At 38.9% G+C, this 16676-nt stretch overlaps 1 protein-coding gene across 14 annotated transcripts in view; it reads left to right on the plus strand.

The window, feature by feature from the left end:
* The window catches only part of arvcfb (ARVCF delta catenin family member b), a 216161-nt gene that overhangs the window by 186379 nt on the left and 13106 nt on the right, over nucleotides 1–16676 (plus strand). The window lies entirely within an intron of this gene.

Genomic DNA, 16676 nt, shown 5'->3' on the forward strand with positions numbered 1-16676 from the left:
CCTCATACAATGTGGGTGGATTGGATAGCTATCCTGTCCAAAACAGCAAGAGAAAATGCAGCACGGACGCATTCAGGACAGACATCTGATGAAGCCAGATGTTGAAAGCGTCAATCCAGCCATTGTTTCAGGATGTGTGAGTAAAATTAGCTGTTAAGAAGCAGCCTGTGAAAGCAGCTACTTGCATGTGCAGATCCCCCTGTGGACACGAAAGGGGAAAAATAATAATAGAATAAACAGAAAGTAGTCATCTGACCTTTAAAGTGACAGGATGTTGCCTAAAACCTCTGCAGTTTCAGATACCACCACTAGGGTCCATCCTGACTAGAATAAAATAGAGAGAATGTGGAGAAGTTAAACCTGAATATTTATTTGCATAATTTTAAACACTGATTAAAACATTCGGGTGTAAATTGGAACTTTTACCTAGATGTGAGTTGATAATTGAGTAGTTTTGGTGACCTGTGACAAGACCACTGTTGAAAAAGTGTCTATAAACTAGCCTTTCCCAGTCCGGACCACAGCCTCTGTCAGCAGGATGTCTGTTCCATAACTGTGACATGTCTACTAGTGTGTTTTACTGCATCCAGGGGATAAACGTGTGATTTTCTACAGCAGATTTATCTCTTCAGGCTGGCTTTTTCCATGTTTCAAGTTGTACACCCTTGAATTATGTGTACCTGTGACAGCTGAGCGCAGTGCAGACATTGCAAATTAATTTCTTCAGTTACATCACCTGCTCCACTCCCAGGTGAAACCAGACATCTGTCATAAACTGCATCTGTAGTCATGTCTCCCCTAAAGGGCTTTGTTAAAGAGTTGGCTTGATGGATGTTCAGCATCGTACTCACAGCTGAATGATCATGGAGATATTAAAGGCATGTTATATGAATAGGCCCATTGCAGACAACAGTGTGTCTTTATAATCCACTCTCTCATATTCTGTAAATCTACGTCACTACTTGCACAGTTAAGTTATGCTTTTGTAATGAAAGAAAAGCAAGTGTATAAAAGGTCCTGGATTCTCCAGTGTGTCTGAATGTGTTGTATATGCGTTACATATAACCTGACGGAGAAAGGAAAGAGATTTCTTGTATGTCTTTAATAACTTTGAAAAACACTGCTTTGTTACCTTTTGACGTGACCCACCCAAACCAGTGAAGGCTTATCGGACGCTACCCTGCTAACAGTTGCATGTTAACCAATGCATCACCACAGTTGTGGGGATGATTTGTAGTAAACCATATTCTTTGCATTTAGAGTAAAGTTTTACTGTACCTATAGAGATGCAGTTTTTTGTCCCCCGGTTGAAAATTCAGCTGTTTCCAAACACTGATAGAACATTGGCTTTAAATAACTGATATTTTCCTCAGAACTGCAGCCTGTACTCACTGTTACTTGAATTTTTAAAATCAAAGTGAAATGAAATTTGTTTTTCTCCAGATATTTGGTACGGAAGTGATGCAGGTTGTTTACATGAAAACACTTGTTGGTTATCCCATTTCTGATCTGTTTACTCATCAGTTCCTGGATTTTTTTTTATGATTTTCCTTCTAATGACTTTACTCATCAGTGACACATTGAAATATTGTAGAGCAGGGCTACTTAATTCAGTCCTACGTGTGCTGCAGTCATGCAGGTTTTCAGTGTTTTCCTGCTTCAACAAACCTGTCTCAAATTAAATGGATCTAACAGCCCATAATGTTCTGTCAATTTGACTCATTAATTTGAGTGAGGTGTGTTAGAGCAGGGATACATTTAAAACCAGGACCTTAATCCAGGTCCTCAGAACCCACTGCCCTGCATGCTTTAGATGTGTATCTGATTCATATTAATGAACTTGCTCATCAAATTCTTTGCAAGCCTGTTGACAAGCCATTCCTTTTATTTGGTCGTGTTAAAGTAAGCTTACTTCTAAAACATGCAAGGCAGGGGGTCCTGAGGAACAGGATTGACATATTTCTGTAAGTTTGATCTTTTGATTACCATTCATAGCCTAAAAACAGAAAATCCTCCGATTCTGGTCAACAGCTAAGTGATCGCTGCATTCAAGAGAACCTCACGTCATTTGGGAACATGCAGGAGCAACAGTGTGCTTGAGTGCATATATTTGCTTGGAAAGCATGATTTGTTTAACTTATACCAATCTTAAAACAATGACAGAGACTAATTACCCCACACACATACCTTTACCATTTTACCTAGTCCCACTCTGCCACACCAGGTGTTGGCAGTGAAACCGTCCACTGATCCCACAGCTAACTTGGTCCTCCGGTGTCCCACTCACCTCCTTTTCTGTTGTTGGTAGTAGAACTAACACAACACAGAAAATGCATTGTTTAAATGAATAGCCTGCAGCTAGCAGCTGACATTTTAGCAACTGAATCTCCTCCTTGAGCCTTTCCACCATGAGTCGTAGCTCACAGCCAGTGATGAAGTGATTACAAGGCAAAAAGCTACAAACAAATGAAGGAAGTTTATTTAATTAAAAAAAATCCTGTGTTTGTTAAAAATGCAAAAAGGTTTGCATAATAATGTTACGCCTTGGAGGTCTCGTGGCGACTGTCTGCTCTCCACATCATTAGTGGAGCGAAGTCTTTGCAGATTAGTATGTACTTTGTGTGTGTTGATGCATAGCAGCATTTATCTACCTGTGTCTGGCAAAGGAAAGTAGGGAGCCTCTAATTCCCAGCGCCTCCTCTGTGGCAATGCATAAACTTAACAGTGCATCCATCCACCACAGCAGCTGTGATCAACTCTATTTAAACTTTCCTTAACCCCCAAATATCTCAGTGTCCCAGGTCTCCTCCTACGATGTTCTGTGGACTTCTTAAATAATGCTTGTTAGTTATTAGACAACATCAGATCAAAATGATTTACCATGTCATTCAACACTCCTGTTGAATGACATGGTAAATCATTTTGATGAAGCATAGTGATAATTATGTGACAAACATTATTCTGATGAAGAAGAGGCAAGCACAGCAAGCGCTGCTTTTAGTTTCTGTGACAGACGCTTTAATCTAATTAAAAGCAGATTAATACCACACTGACTGGCATTGCAGGAGCTACAGCAGAGCTTTAGTAAAGAGAGAAATGCCTCCCACCAGAGTTTAAACATGAAATCAAACATCAGTCCTGAAAAAGCCTGGACTTGTGTTACAGTGGTACCTAAATGCACCCGAAGAACCCAAACTGAAGGAACGAGAACAGAGAGGTGTCCATTGTCTGTCAGAAGAGCATTATGCCCTGAGTTACATTTTATACATTTAAATGTGCTTTTCCAAAGCAGCATTACATTTGTTCTTTGTCAAACAAGTCAGTAAAAGTGTGAAAAGGCCAAGATCTCAACCCCTTTAAATACTTCTGTGACTATGCAGCAGTCATGAAAAAGCTGAAAAGTTGTAAACAGTCTAAGAGGAAAAATGTACATGTCTATTTATGTAAGAGAGCAAGAGCAGTGAGTGGGAAGAGGGTGATAGGAAATGATTTGTAGTGGGGAGTTTTTCAGTTCTCACAGCCAATCTGTTAGACTGTGCTATAAGCATTTTGGATTTTAATGCGAATTTGATTCGATGATGGGTTCATTTAAGCCGGCGGGGGCAACTCATCTCATCCTCGCTGCCTTTCATTTGACTCTTATCAGCACACACGAATCCTAATTCATACAGCTGTCCACAAACAGCCACACAAGCTTATTTAAGCACATAAATACTCTGTCCAGCTCTGCCTTTCTCACCCACACATATACACATAAAGGTTAACACACTGTGTCCTACACCATTAGGGTGATATTATGCTGCTATTGGAGGTAGTGGTGTTTGTCATGGGGAATGTAGAAAGATAAATTAATACCTAGGAAAATTGAGTATAAACCATGTGTGTGCTGGAGGAGGTGAAGGGAGCATTACGTGAGAGATGGGTGCCAACAGAAACCCAGACACGGGAAATCCCTCCGCCATCAAACATCTTTACAGCCACCATCACACACTGCAGATGCAGAGTATAGCTGGAGCACTTGTTTAAGGCTGGAGATCAAGTCATTGTGGTCCAGCCACCTTTTGAAGTGGTCTGAATTCAAAATGAAGTGATGCCAGCAAAAACACAAACATCTACTTTCCCCCACAGACTGTTAAGTGGATGCAGTCAGCATGATATAATCTGTTTGTTGTGGTCTGCCTCTTCAAATCCTAATGTGTCTCATTTGCTTGTCCCAAACTTGGTCTTTTTGAGCCGTAAGTGAATATGTGTGGACTATAGGGTGTGACTATGCATCTTTTAGGCCTTGTATCTGTCCAATTGTGGAAAAGTTTTTTTTGAAAAAACGCATGGATAAGAGGAAGTTAATTCAGCTAATGGCACATATGGTCTTGATATTTGATGACAGAAGTTGACATTTTTAACAGGAATGTATTTGAGCCAGATTTCCTTTTTTTAGAGCACCTAGAGCCCATCTGTGGTCTTAAACCTAAACATAAAACAAGCTGGTTGCACAATTGTGCTCACCCTTAAACTAATACTTTGTTTAAGCACATTTTGTTTTAATCACAGCATTCAGTCTTATTACACACCTGCCATCAGTGGAAAAGACTCTTATTAACGCCAAATAAAGTTCAGCTGTCTTGGTAGGATTTTCTTGACATTTACTCAGTTGCATGCTACAGCCTTGGTTTGTAGAGGGCTTACAAAGCGTCAAAAGGATCTGATTAGCTACGTTTATAAGGACAAATATTTCTTCTATCCTACTGAAATCAATCAAAACAGATATTCCAGCTGATATTTACTGGACACTAGATAAAGTCATCCAATCAGTTGTGAGTTTCATGGTGGACAGATTTAATATGATTGTAACGCTTTTGACATGCCTAATACGTACTAATTTGGAAAAAGAAAACATTTTGACCATGAACGTGCTCAATAATCCTTAACTCTTTCAGTTTCTAATAAAAACATATCTGTCACAGTCCTGTTCTGTTTTGCTGCCACCTTGTTTTTACATCACCTAACCAAAGTTACATGATACATTTTTATTCTGATTCGATATTCAATCTATTTCGATTCAATTTCAGTTAAATCCAATTTGGTTTGATATTGATTCATTAACAGCTAATTGTGTAACGCCACTTATTTTTCTTGAATATTAAAGACATTCTCAGATAACTATTTTTAGACGCTGATTTTAGACCGAGGCAACAAAGGAAACCAGTTGTGTGTATATATGCTAAGATCTCGCTGAGCCTCTCTAAGTCACGTAGGGTACATTACCAAAAAGAGGACATATAAAAAAAAAATCAATCTCGTTTTATGAATCAATATTGGATTTAAATCGATTTTTTAAAATCCATCCTTACTCAATGATTCATTTTCTGACAAGGAAAAACATCAAAGCCTTGGTGTGATGTTCTTTTTCTTTACCAAAAGAACACCTTACCCATAGTGAAGCATGGTGGTAGCAGTGTCATGCTTTGGGGTTGCTGTTTATCACCTGGAACTGTGGCTTTAGTCAAGGTGAAGAGAAATATAAAAATTTCCAAATACCAGTAACTGCTACCCCAAAACCTTTAGGCATCTGCTAGAATGGATGAAGAGAAATTTCATCTTTCAACATGACAGTAGCCCCAAGAAACAAGACAAAAATGGCTTCACCAGAAGAAAATGAATGTTTTGGAATGGCCCAGCCAGAGCTTGCACCTAAAAGTGAAAAGAAAAACTGTGAGGTGACCTGATGAGGTCTGTGAACAAGAGATACCCTCACATTTTGACAAATTTGGAGCGAGTTTGCAGGAAGACAAAAGACTGACTACCGTGATTAAATCAAAGGGTGCGCTGACAAAGTACTGTATTAGTTTAACAGTTTAACTTTTTTTATATTAAATTTTTTTTCAAACAGATTTGTTTGTTTTTGTTTTTGTTTAAATCATACATGTTAAAGGTAGGAAATTTTTTTTAATTATTTATAGTGGTCTTAGTTTTTTAAACATAAAAACTCTTCTTTTTTTATTAACAGGGGTGTATACACTTCTTATATCCACTGTATCTGTGTGCATGTTTGAGTCATTTCTTTCTGTTACTGAGTCTTTGGGCTCAGGCCCACACACACCAAACACACATACACACATTGGCAGTCCACAGGATTAACTAGGCTTATACCCAAAGGCTTGGTACCTAAACTCCTAGCCCTCACCCCAAACTGCAGAGTAGATAATTTGGCTTCTGCTTCAGTGCATCAGTTTTTCTTAAAGCACATTGTGGATAAGGTTTTGTTTTTGTCTTGCTGCCCTAAAATGATCGATATGTCTCTGTTGAATGTTTACCAGACAACAGTGTCATCCACCATACAACATTCAGAGCTCAAATCTACTCAGACACAATTTCTCCCTGCTCTCACTTCAACCTCTACCTCTTTACTCTTTACCCCCTTTCCCTATCTCACCATATTATTCTTTTCCTCTCTGCTCCGTCTTCTTGTTTGTCACCCTCCATTCTCATTTCCACTCTCAGCCTTACTTTGCCCCTTATTTTTGTACTTAGCTGCTTCTCCGATTCTTTACCCATCCCCATTTTCCTCTTTCTCCCTCTTCTGCCTTCCTCCTTCTGCCTGTTCCTCCTCATATTTGTATATGTGCAATTTTCCTGTCAAATGTAGAGAGATGAAGCATGTTGGGAATCGACTACAAGGTGGAATTTCTAGTGATAGCACGACACCACCCTGACAGTTTAAGCTTGTATTTCAGACTTTCAGTCTCAAGTGAGCGACTAAAACTGCCAAAGAGGAAACAGGGAACATTCCACCCACCATTGCTTCTCTCTGTAGGATATGCCTCCCTGTTTCTCTCTTTATCTTTAACTCTTTATCTCTTAACATCTTTCCTTCCCCCTATTTCCCACCCTCTGTTAGCATCTTGCTGTTACTGGAGTTTTTAGTTTCTTTTTTGTCTGGGTGAGGACGTGACTTGCTTGAGTAAGCAGAGCAGGCACTCAAGGTGATGGTGATACACTCTTCATGCACACAGGCACCCATGATAAAACACTTAAGAGCACACACACATGTCTCTACTCTGAAATACTTGAGCATCTGACAGAGCAGTTGCTGCTACACTGGGCACAAGCAGGCTTTGCCACTAATTACAGCTCTCAGGCTAGCATTTTTGCCAGTTGCTGTGGAATTAAGGGAATGAAGGTAAGGATGAAAACATCCTGATAAACTACCCTGGTGGCCAATTTAGTTTTTCAGTCGCTGTCTTCAATACATTTCTCTCTAAACGGAGTTAATCTGCTAAATGGCCAGTTGTTGTGTTGTGATACATGCAGATTGGAAAACACTCTGTTCAGTTTTTCCTTGCTTTGCTTGTCTCTGGTCCCACTGTCTAAAATGAACACTAAATGAGCAAATTTGTTTGTGGCAGTGGTAAGGGTGGTTACCGTAGCAACCCTCGTACTACCATTGCATACTCTCAGTTCTGCTTACCATCTACATCAGTACATTTAGCAGTTTTGGCATGCATGCTACATTTTGTGTTTGTGGTAGGGGCACATGATAGAAGCAGGGGGAAAGAAAAACGAAATTGGGAATCAAAAATGGAACGAGGACACTGAAAGGGACAAAGGGATAGAAAAATAAATGTACCTCATCTGTGTCTGCTCTCTGTTTGAAGCCAACCTAATAGCTTGGTCTAGAAATTCTGCAGTGTGCTCATAGCCTGGCATATTCTGCAGCAGCTACATGGCGGAGAGCGTAAACAGTTTAACAGACAGGCTCTGAAGCTGCACTCATCAATGACTAAACTGGAAAGTAGTCCCATCTTAACACTGTAATTATTCCCATTACAGGAGAACTGACTTATTGTACTTTAATTGATTGTAATAGATAAAAATGACTTATATTTGAGAGTAGATTATCTCTTTGTTGGTCTTTTATTTAAAAGCATAAGTTGACTGTTGATAGTTTTCAGACTCCTGGGCTACACCTCATTATTGTTCTTTTACCCTCCACTTTAATACTGCAACTGCAACTTTATTTATAACACACTTTAAAAAATAAAGTTGAAAAAAGTGCTACAATGTGCACATAAGATTAAAAAATATTAAATTTAATAATGCCACATTTATAGAGAGCTGCAGTCAAACTACTCCCTCGTAACTCAGCATTAATCATTTTCCTGTTATTCTAGATTAAGAATTTGTATTGGTTATGCAGTATTCATTTCATCTTGATAGCAATGCCAACTCACTAAAGACAGAATCCAACCACAGTTTGCAGCAGTCTTAATCTGATCTATTGTTTTATTTAATCCCATCACATCTGAGCCATTTCAGCAACATTTCTCCAATTTTCAGGGGAAAAAAGCTTATAGATATATCAACGTTATATCTACTAAATTTATGGTGTTTAAAGCTGCAACTTTAAACACCAAATTTAATTCCTTAAACTTGCATCTTGTGTTTAAAAGAAAAAGAAAGCCATTGGTCTTGAAGTCTTGAGTTTGGTATTTGGCCGTCACCATCTTGGTCTTTTTGGATCCAGAAGCAGCTCCAATGTGATACTTCAAAGGTGATTGGAGTAAGGCAAACATCTTTAAAGGGTGAATAATAATCTATTGAATGTTAAAATTATTTTCAGAAGGACCATCAGGTCACCAAACAGAGGAAGCAAATCTAGATAAAAGTGCTGCCAAGACAACTTGTTTAGCCTATTTTTCATTTTGGGAATAGAGTTTGACAAAAAGTGTTTCTTTCAGGAGAATAAAGAAACATTTTCCATTTGTTTCCATTGGTAATTCCTACGCTGTATGTCAGCCGTAGAGTCATAGACAACCTTCTCTATGTTGATACTATGGTTGAACATTAGATTAGATTTAAAAGCCCTTTGCTCAATATTAACTTGTTATAAAAGGTTGTTTCACACTTCACACAGCTTGAAAAGTGACATATCTTGTTAATATGTTTTTGTCTGGAGGGAAATAACTACCTCACCTGGCAGATGTTCTAATTTAAACACTTCAACCTCAGGCCCTAAAAAGCCATTCGGTTAACAGGAGAGAAACTGTAAGCAAACAGCCGTAACATTCCCACTGTTTATCCACCAGGAGACCAGATAGCTGCAGGGCACTTTTTTGAGTGAGCCACAGAAAACGTAATGCAGCTATGGCTCAACAGTGAAAGACCCACTGGCTCTGTGTTTGTGTCCAAAGTTCAGAGGTTGTAGCCGGAGAGATGGAGCTTATTTGATGGACTTTGTAAAAGAAGTTCTTGAAAGTTTCGGACTGTTCATCTGCAGGTTTTTTGCTACCAGTGTTGATTCTTTGTACCAAAAAAGCCCACAGCAGGACTTCTCTGGCCTTCCAGCACAGGAAAGAGGAAGTAGCCCTCTGTTGCTGCTAAAGCAGCTTGCTGCAAAGGATCCCATTATGCTAAATGGTAGGAAACCAGCTTTCAAGGAGCAGAATTATGGTAGTGTTGGAGCAGTACCCCTGCTGGGAAATGGCAAAGAATAAGGAAGGGAATGACAGAAGGGTCTGTGCTGCACATTTGCTGTGTGCTTTTAGCAAAGCCATTTTATCCCCAGTTCCTGCTCCTCTCTCTTCAGCCATCCCATCATGTTAGGACATTTTTGTGGCTCAATACTGATGGGTAGCTGTCCAAGAGATGAGCCAATGGCCACCTTCTGCCTTTCTTTGTCAACATCCAACAACCTAAGGCCAACCACCATGCGGGTATGCTAATGTGTGCTGCCCTGGGGCTGCTCATTGAGATGTCAATCTGTGGCTTGAACCAACTGGTTATGAAAGGATGTGAAATAAATCTGACTCCCAGACACTGTCATTTCTGAAGAGGTGACTGGAAGGTGAGGGGCCACTTACAGACCAGCTGCACACTCTCCTCTCTGCCTCAGGTACGCCGTGAATTGAGAGGGAATGAAGTCCTCCACCCCCTCAGTATGAGAGCGTCTGCATGTTTAAAATCTGCTGAAGCAGACGACGGTCAAATTCTATTTGCATGAGAGTGTTTGTTTCTAGCGTAACCTCTGTGGAGGAGCAGCTTTTCACAGTAGTGCACCAATACAGAAATTACACCAGAGTGTGCAATGGGAAGGGAATTTAAGTCAGTTGAGCGTATTTCTGTGAGATTTACACCTGACATTAACATGCATGACATGTCAAGGTCTAATTGCATTCACACCTGACATAAAGATGAATCTTGAGCATGAAAATTATAATAAGAATTCTAATTACCCTCACAGATATCCAAGTGTCAGTGCATGTTGCCCCCTTTAGTAGTACTTGAGCTTTAAAACAGAAAACTTACTTTTCTTTTATCCATTCCTCAAAGTTAACACTCTTCTCTTGGAGTAATGTCTGACCTTAAGCAATGTATGTTATACATTCTAAAGAATTCTTCACTGAGCATCTCCTAAGCTGGTTTTTGTATTTGCAGATTAATCACACATACTGGGGTCAGACCAAATCTAATTATTCATCAAGTAGTGGAAAACTGACACTTGGTGTTAACACCATCCATCTGGAGCTGCTTCACGCAGCATAAACAACAACATCAAAGAAGCATTATTTGCAAACCCAGTGTGACTCCACACTGAAGCGTTGAAGGCTTTTCTTAAGCCTCTGCGAACCCTGCCAATTTATTTGTTTTGTTTATGCAGCGCCACAGCTCACCTTTTTGGTTTTAATGAACTTTAGAGACTCACGACCATTATTCTTTCTGTAGCATTCTACTTTTAATGATGTGCCATCATTCTGCTGTGCTGTGGCTCTGCCCTGGGAAAGTCTTCATTAGCACAGAAGGCCTCTCCCATGTGTTGCGTGCTCTTACATAAAGCCTTCCTGACATAAAAAAAAGTAAAAGGGGGACTCGTGGAATTAAACGTGTACAAGTTTCAGATGTGGAATGAGACAGGAGACTTGAGGCTTCCCCACTGGAATGGTCTCATTTATTATTGTGGTCTTTTGCCGGGGGAAGAGTGTGACCCTGCGGTCAGCAATGTTCTGTAAGCACATCTACTCTTTTTCTTTCTCCGTCTTCCAAATCCTACCTGGAAAGGCTTTATAAAAAGAAAAACAGGAGAAAGCTCCACTCTTCTTGGAAAGTTTTGTTACTGGAAAATCATGGAGTAGATATATAAGGGTATATGATAGATATGAGGGGACTGTGTTACTTTGTGTATTTCTCTTTCTGTAGCCCACTCTTATAAGTCATATGGAGCTAAACAGCTCTATGTTCCCCCCCTGCTTCCTGGAAGTGTTTTATGTTGTAAATGTTATGGATAAAGAGCATTTGTGGAGATGTATGAGCATGTGAGCATGTAGGCAGAAGGCCTCAATAAACACCACATTTTGATGTCTCTGTCTAAATATTAGCAGTGTTTGTGTGTGTGTGTGTGCAAGGAGGAATGTGCTCAAAGCAGAGTTCTCTTAAGCATTAAGTCTGTGGACCTTGTATGAATATTCATGCGACTCCATTATTACTTACCAACCTGTCAGACTGCAGCACTTTGACTTCAATTGCAGCCAGTAGCAAAGCCACTTGAACTCAGTTAATGCTACGGCTCTTCACAGAGAATCACTCATTCAACTTAACTTTGTTTCTAACCCAGTTTTTATTCTATCCAGCAGCACAAAGCCCCTTATCTTCAATACTCTGGAACTAATTGAGCTTTACCTCAATTGCATGAGTTGTCACCATCGTCTTCCGCTTTGAAAAATAACCTGCTGCTCCTCCCCTCTCACCTCATTTAGGGATGAGCTTAGATCTCAGGAGCATTTCTTGCCTGCACAGCCGACTGTGCCCATTTGTTTCTGTGCGTCTATGTGGCAAAGCTGGTTCTGTGTGTATGTTTGTGTGTGCTGGTTTCTTATCAGAACTCAGTAGGAGTCTCATAAGGAGGCCACAGTTGGGTGTGATGCACCCCACCAACATACAAGTGTTGGAAATAGAATCACACGGAGCTGCCACTGATGTTAGTTACACTGTTAAGTTATTATTTATGGCATATTTTGTGTTGTTTATTTTCTATATAGGTGACTGTGGAGAGCCAGATCTGAAACAGAATTAAGTACAGTGTTGTATATACACTGACAATTTATTAGGTACCACTTGCTACTGTCGGGTTGGAGCCCTTTTCTTTTCAAAACAGCCTTAACAGATTCAACAAGGTGTTGGAAAGATTCTTCAGAAATTCTCTGGCTTGGACCACAGATGACCACAGAGATTCATGTAGGCTGTGACATTTAAACGATGCTCATTTGGTACTAAGGGTCCCAATGTGTGCCAAGAATAAATCCCCTACACCGTATTACCCACACCAGTCTGAACCATTCATACAAGACAGGATGGATCAATGTTTCCACCAAATTCTGAGTCTACCATCAGAATGTGGAGATGAAATGGAGACACATCAGACCAGGAAATGTTTTTCCAATCTTTTATTGTCCAGTTTTGGTGAGTTTATGTGAATTGTACCCTCAGTTTCCTGGTCTTAGCAAACAGGAAGGGCACCGTATGTGGTCTTCTGCTGCTGTAGCTCATCCACTTCAAGGTTGGACTTGTAATGTATTTAGAAATGGTATTCTACATACCTTGATTGTATCCAGTGGTTATTTTAGTTACTGTTGCTTTTCTATTATCTCCAACCTGTCTACCCATTCTCCTTTGACCTCTGACATCAAGAAGGCATTTTGGTCCAGAAAACTGCCACTCACTGGATATTTTCTCATATTCAGACCATTTTCTGTAAACGCTAGACAAGGCGTGTGAAAATCCCATTGGATCAGTAGTTTTTAAAATTCTCAGAGCAGCCCGACACCAACAACGATGCCATGTTCAAAGACACTTAAATCCCCTTTCTCCCTCATTCCACCCAGTTTTGAAATTCAGCAAGTCACATTGATCCTGTCTACACGCCTAAATGCATTGAGTTGCTGCAATGTCAGCCAATCGCTGGTTAGATATTTTGAGTTAACAAGCAATTGAACTTAAATGCAAGTTATAGTAGCTAACTTTGTTATAGGCAAGCAACACAGATAAGATTTATCTGAGCTCTTCTAATAAAATAAGAGGAAAGATTGGCGTTCCACAAGGCTCTGTTTTTGGACCATTATTATTCATTTAGTATATTAACATTATATGTGAAGTGTCCAGTTTGTTTAAAAAAAAATGTTTGCTCATGATACTAATCTATTTTGTTGTGGGGCTTTTGGATACAGTTGGAAAAGAACTTAATAAACTGAAGAGTTGGTTTAATCATAATAAGGGTTAGTTTAAATTTAAATTGATTACATTTAAATAAAACAAAATATATAATATTTGGGAACAGATCTACCAACACTAATAAGAAGCTCATGATAAATAATAAAATTCCTTGGAGTAATAATAGATAAAAAAAATTGAGCTGGAAGAAACATATAAACTATATTAATTAAAAAATATCTAAATCAGTTTCAGTTCTTTATAAACTCAAAGATTTTTTTTAAATCAGTCATCACTGTACACTGTGTTGTTTACATGACTTATTGTTTCGAAGTATGGGTAAACAAATATTAGATAACAAAAAATTCTAAACCAAGAATTTCACTATTAATCAAACTGAAAATACTGGACTACTGGTCAATTTCAAGATTCTTCTAGATATAAACAGAGTTACAAAATGATCAATTGCCAGTGAAAGTAAATTTAGTCTGAGAGGAACAAACATGTTCGCTAACTTCATTAATTATGGAATAGCTGCAGCTAGGACATGAAAAGATGTTAAACAATAGGTTGATTTAAACAAATATTAAATAAAATTATATAATTGAAAGATATGAAAAATCAATGAGGTTTATTGAAAACTGTGCATATTGTGTATTATGGTTTATGATGTGTTAAATATCCTGATTAAATTGCTGTGAAAGTGTCAATATTTAAGTTATTCTTGACAAAAGGGTTTTGGACTAGATATTTAACTTCATCCTAAACCCTTTTTGAAGGTTTTATTTTCTGTGTTAAATATTTTCCGTGTTCTCCTTTTTTGTTTGAAATTTTAGTTTGAAATGGAAAAAAACACACCTGCCTTCTTACAAGTACGCCTCTGAGCTGAAGTAGATTCAAATGTTTATGTATTTTAAAACACACATAGGTATGTAAGTATGTCATCGCACTGCAGGTTTCTGAGACTGTGCCATACAGTGAGTGAATAAAAGTATCTAATAGATGGACAAAGGGTGAAACTCAATGTGACACAACATGATATAATACAATATATTTTATAAACTCTTGGGCAAATTTGTTTATAAGTCCAGTCCCGTCACATTAGCTGCCGATGAACAGATATCACAAAGATTAATAAACAGACCAAAAAAAATACAATAACATAGACATTAAAAACAATAACAGGATGATTAAAAACAAATAATAATCCACCAGTTCTTGTGCATACACTCAAACACTCACCTCTACATGCATCATATTTAAGTAATCAGATCATGTTTTAAGTCTGTCAGAGTAAAAGGCTGTGGGTCATGTCACGGTGACAGCCCATCTCCCTGTCCAAATTATAATTCTGTCTAGCAAAATGACAACTAGCTTGCCAAAATGCTGGGAGGAGACATAAACAACACTACAGTTTAAAGCAGCCAAACTGGCAAATGCTTATCAAGATGGAGCTGAGGGACATGGAGCTGACATTAAGCTCCAGAAAGAGTGAAAGCCTTTCTGGCACGTTCAGGTTTAACAAAGTAAACTCCACTAATGACGCCATGTGATGTTTTTTTTCTTTTTTTTTCTTTTTTTTTTCTGTATTAGTTTCAAGTTTTATACTTTCATTGGTCACTTTAGTTTTTTTGCCAGGCTAAAACCCCTGGATTTGCAGGATGAAAGAAAAGATGCTGTAATAAATCAGAGTTTCGAAGTGAATGCGAACCCTAAAAAGGTTCAACATGGCTGACATTTGGTGCAGAGAGCTTGCCCTGGAGATGAAATAACTTTCAACAGGCCCGTTGGTTTCCAGTCTGCTGAGTGTGCACCCAATAGGCCCAGAAATATGAGGCACATGTAGAACATTGCTGAGCGTATGTTTGCAGGTTCTCCCCTCTTGCATAACCCCTTTTTCAAGTGATTCATGTTTTAGCGCATGGTTACAGCTGGGCTCTGATGGCTCCTGGTTTGGCTGCATCTTTGAAAATAAGCTCATCTTTTCACAAGCAACACCTCCTGTAGCACTGGCCCGATCTAAAAGTTCCTCCCACACACATTCTGGAGGCATGATTTTGAGGGGGAACACCACAGGGAAGAAAACCAAAGTTTCTGAGCGTTAACAACTATGTTGCCTTGTATGAATCGGGCAGACTGTGAGTACACCCAGACTTCCGCTTTCTGCAAATTATGGGTGTGAGATGTGGATTTAGTGGTATAAATGTAAGTTTATGTGTTTCTGTCCCTCCCAGAAACAAAAACGAATCCCTTTTCTGTGTCATCTTTTTCTTTTTACCGATAAAAATAAGCTTATAAACAGGAGTCGTTACCTTAAGGTGCACACTTTATAGGTTCTGATGTAAAAAAAACTTTAATCTTTGGACCAAAGTCCCACTCAAGACAAAAATATTCTCCTCTTTTTACATGTCAGAAAATGTTTTGAGAGCCTGATGAGCCTGCACGCAATAATCAAAAAAGAGTTACTATATATCCCTGCCCACATAATACAGGGTTTTTCAAGTAGAAACTTGGAAACATGCCTTAGAAGACATGGAAAGAAACAGTAAGTTATATTCGCTTTGATTTGAACCTTGAGGCATGGGAGAAGAATTTGAAATTGCTTCTGTGCCGTTGTAGTGGATGAGAAGGGAGCTGTATTTCTATTAAAGACAATTTTATCCACCAATTTCATAGCATCAGCCAACTTGTGATCTTGAATGTTAAAGACGGTAAAAGCCTTTATGTGATGGCAGATTGTAACTTCCGAAACACGAACACCGGACTTCTGGCTTTGTTTAGATCCCTTAAGCTAAAAGCTAAAATCAGTCGTCTTTCCACTTTAGCACCTTTTTGCATGACTGCTTTTTAAAATGAATGTACAGTAAAAGTTAAAAAATTGGTTTAAGGTTCATCTAAACAGGAAAGCTTCTTTTTATTTCTTCTGTAAAACCATCAAAATGTGGCTAGATGTTCTTCATTCCTGTGGTGTGACGTATCCCAGTTTAAAAAATGTATGACTTCCTCCAGAGAGGTGACCAGCTCACTGTGACCTTGTTCTACAATCTCCAGCTTTTAATTGCATGGATTTGTGTCTTATTGGTCCCTTGTAAAACATTTAGTGATGAGCCTGTTTGTGCAGCACAGGAAAACCTCTGGATCAACGCATTAGATTTAATGTTATTTGACGCTTCTTTCTCTCCCTGTGTCTACTCTGTCTAATAGCTGATAATGTAATTACGCTCCTGTCAGAGAGGTCCAGTGATTGACTGTGGTGGAATGTCTTATGTGTTAGTGAGATAAACTTCCCTCTCAAATACTCGGGGTTTGGCCTGGAATGTCAGATCAATAATCTTTCCTAGTCTTCTCCCATAATACTGAAGTGTTTTCAGTGTGAATGTTTTTGTCATCTCAGTGTAAATTTCTATGGCATTCTTCTTGCATTTCGTTTACGGAGTTGATGTCTTCAAATATTTTCCATGGTGCATGCTAAAACG

This window comes from Melanotaenia boesemani, chromosome 11 (genome assembly GCF_017639745.1).
Source record: "Melanotaenia boesemani isolate fMelBoe1 chromosome 11, fMelBoe1.pri, whole genome shotgun sequence".
NCBI lineage: Eukaryota > Metazoa > Chordata > Actinopteri > Atheriniformes > Melanotaeniidae > Melanotaenia > Melanotaenia boesemani.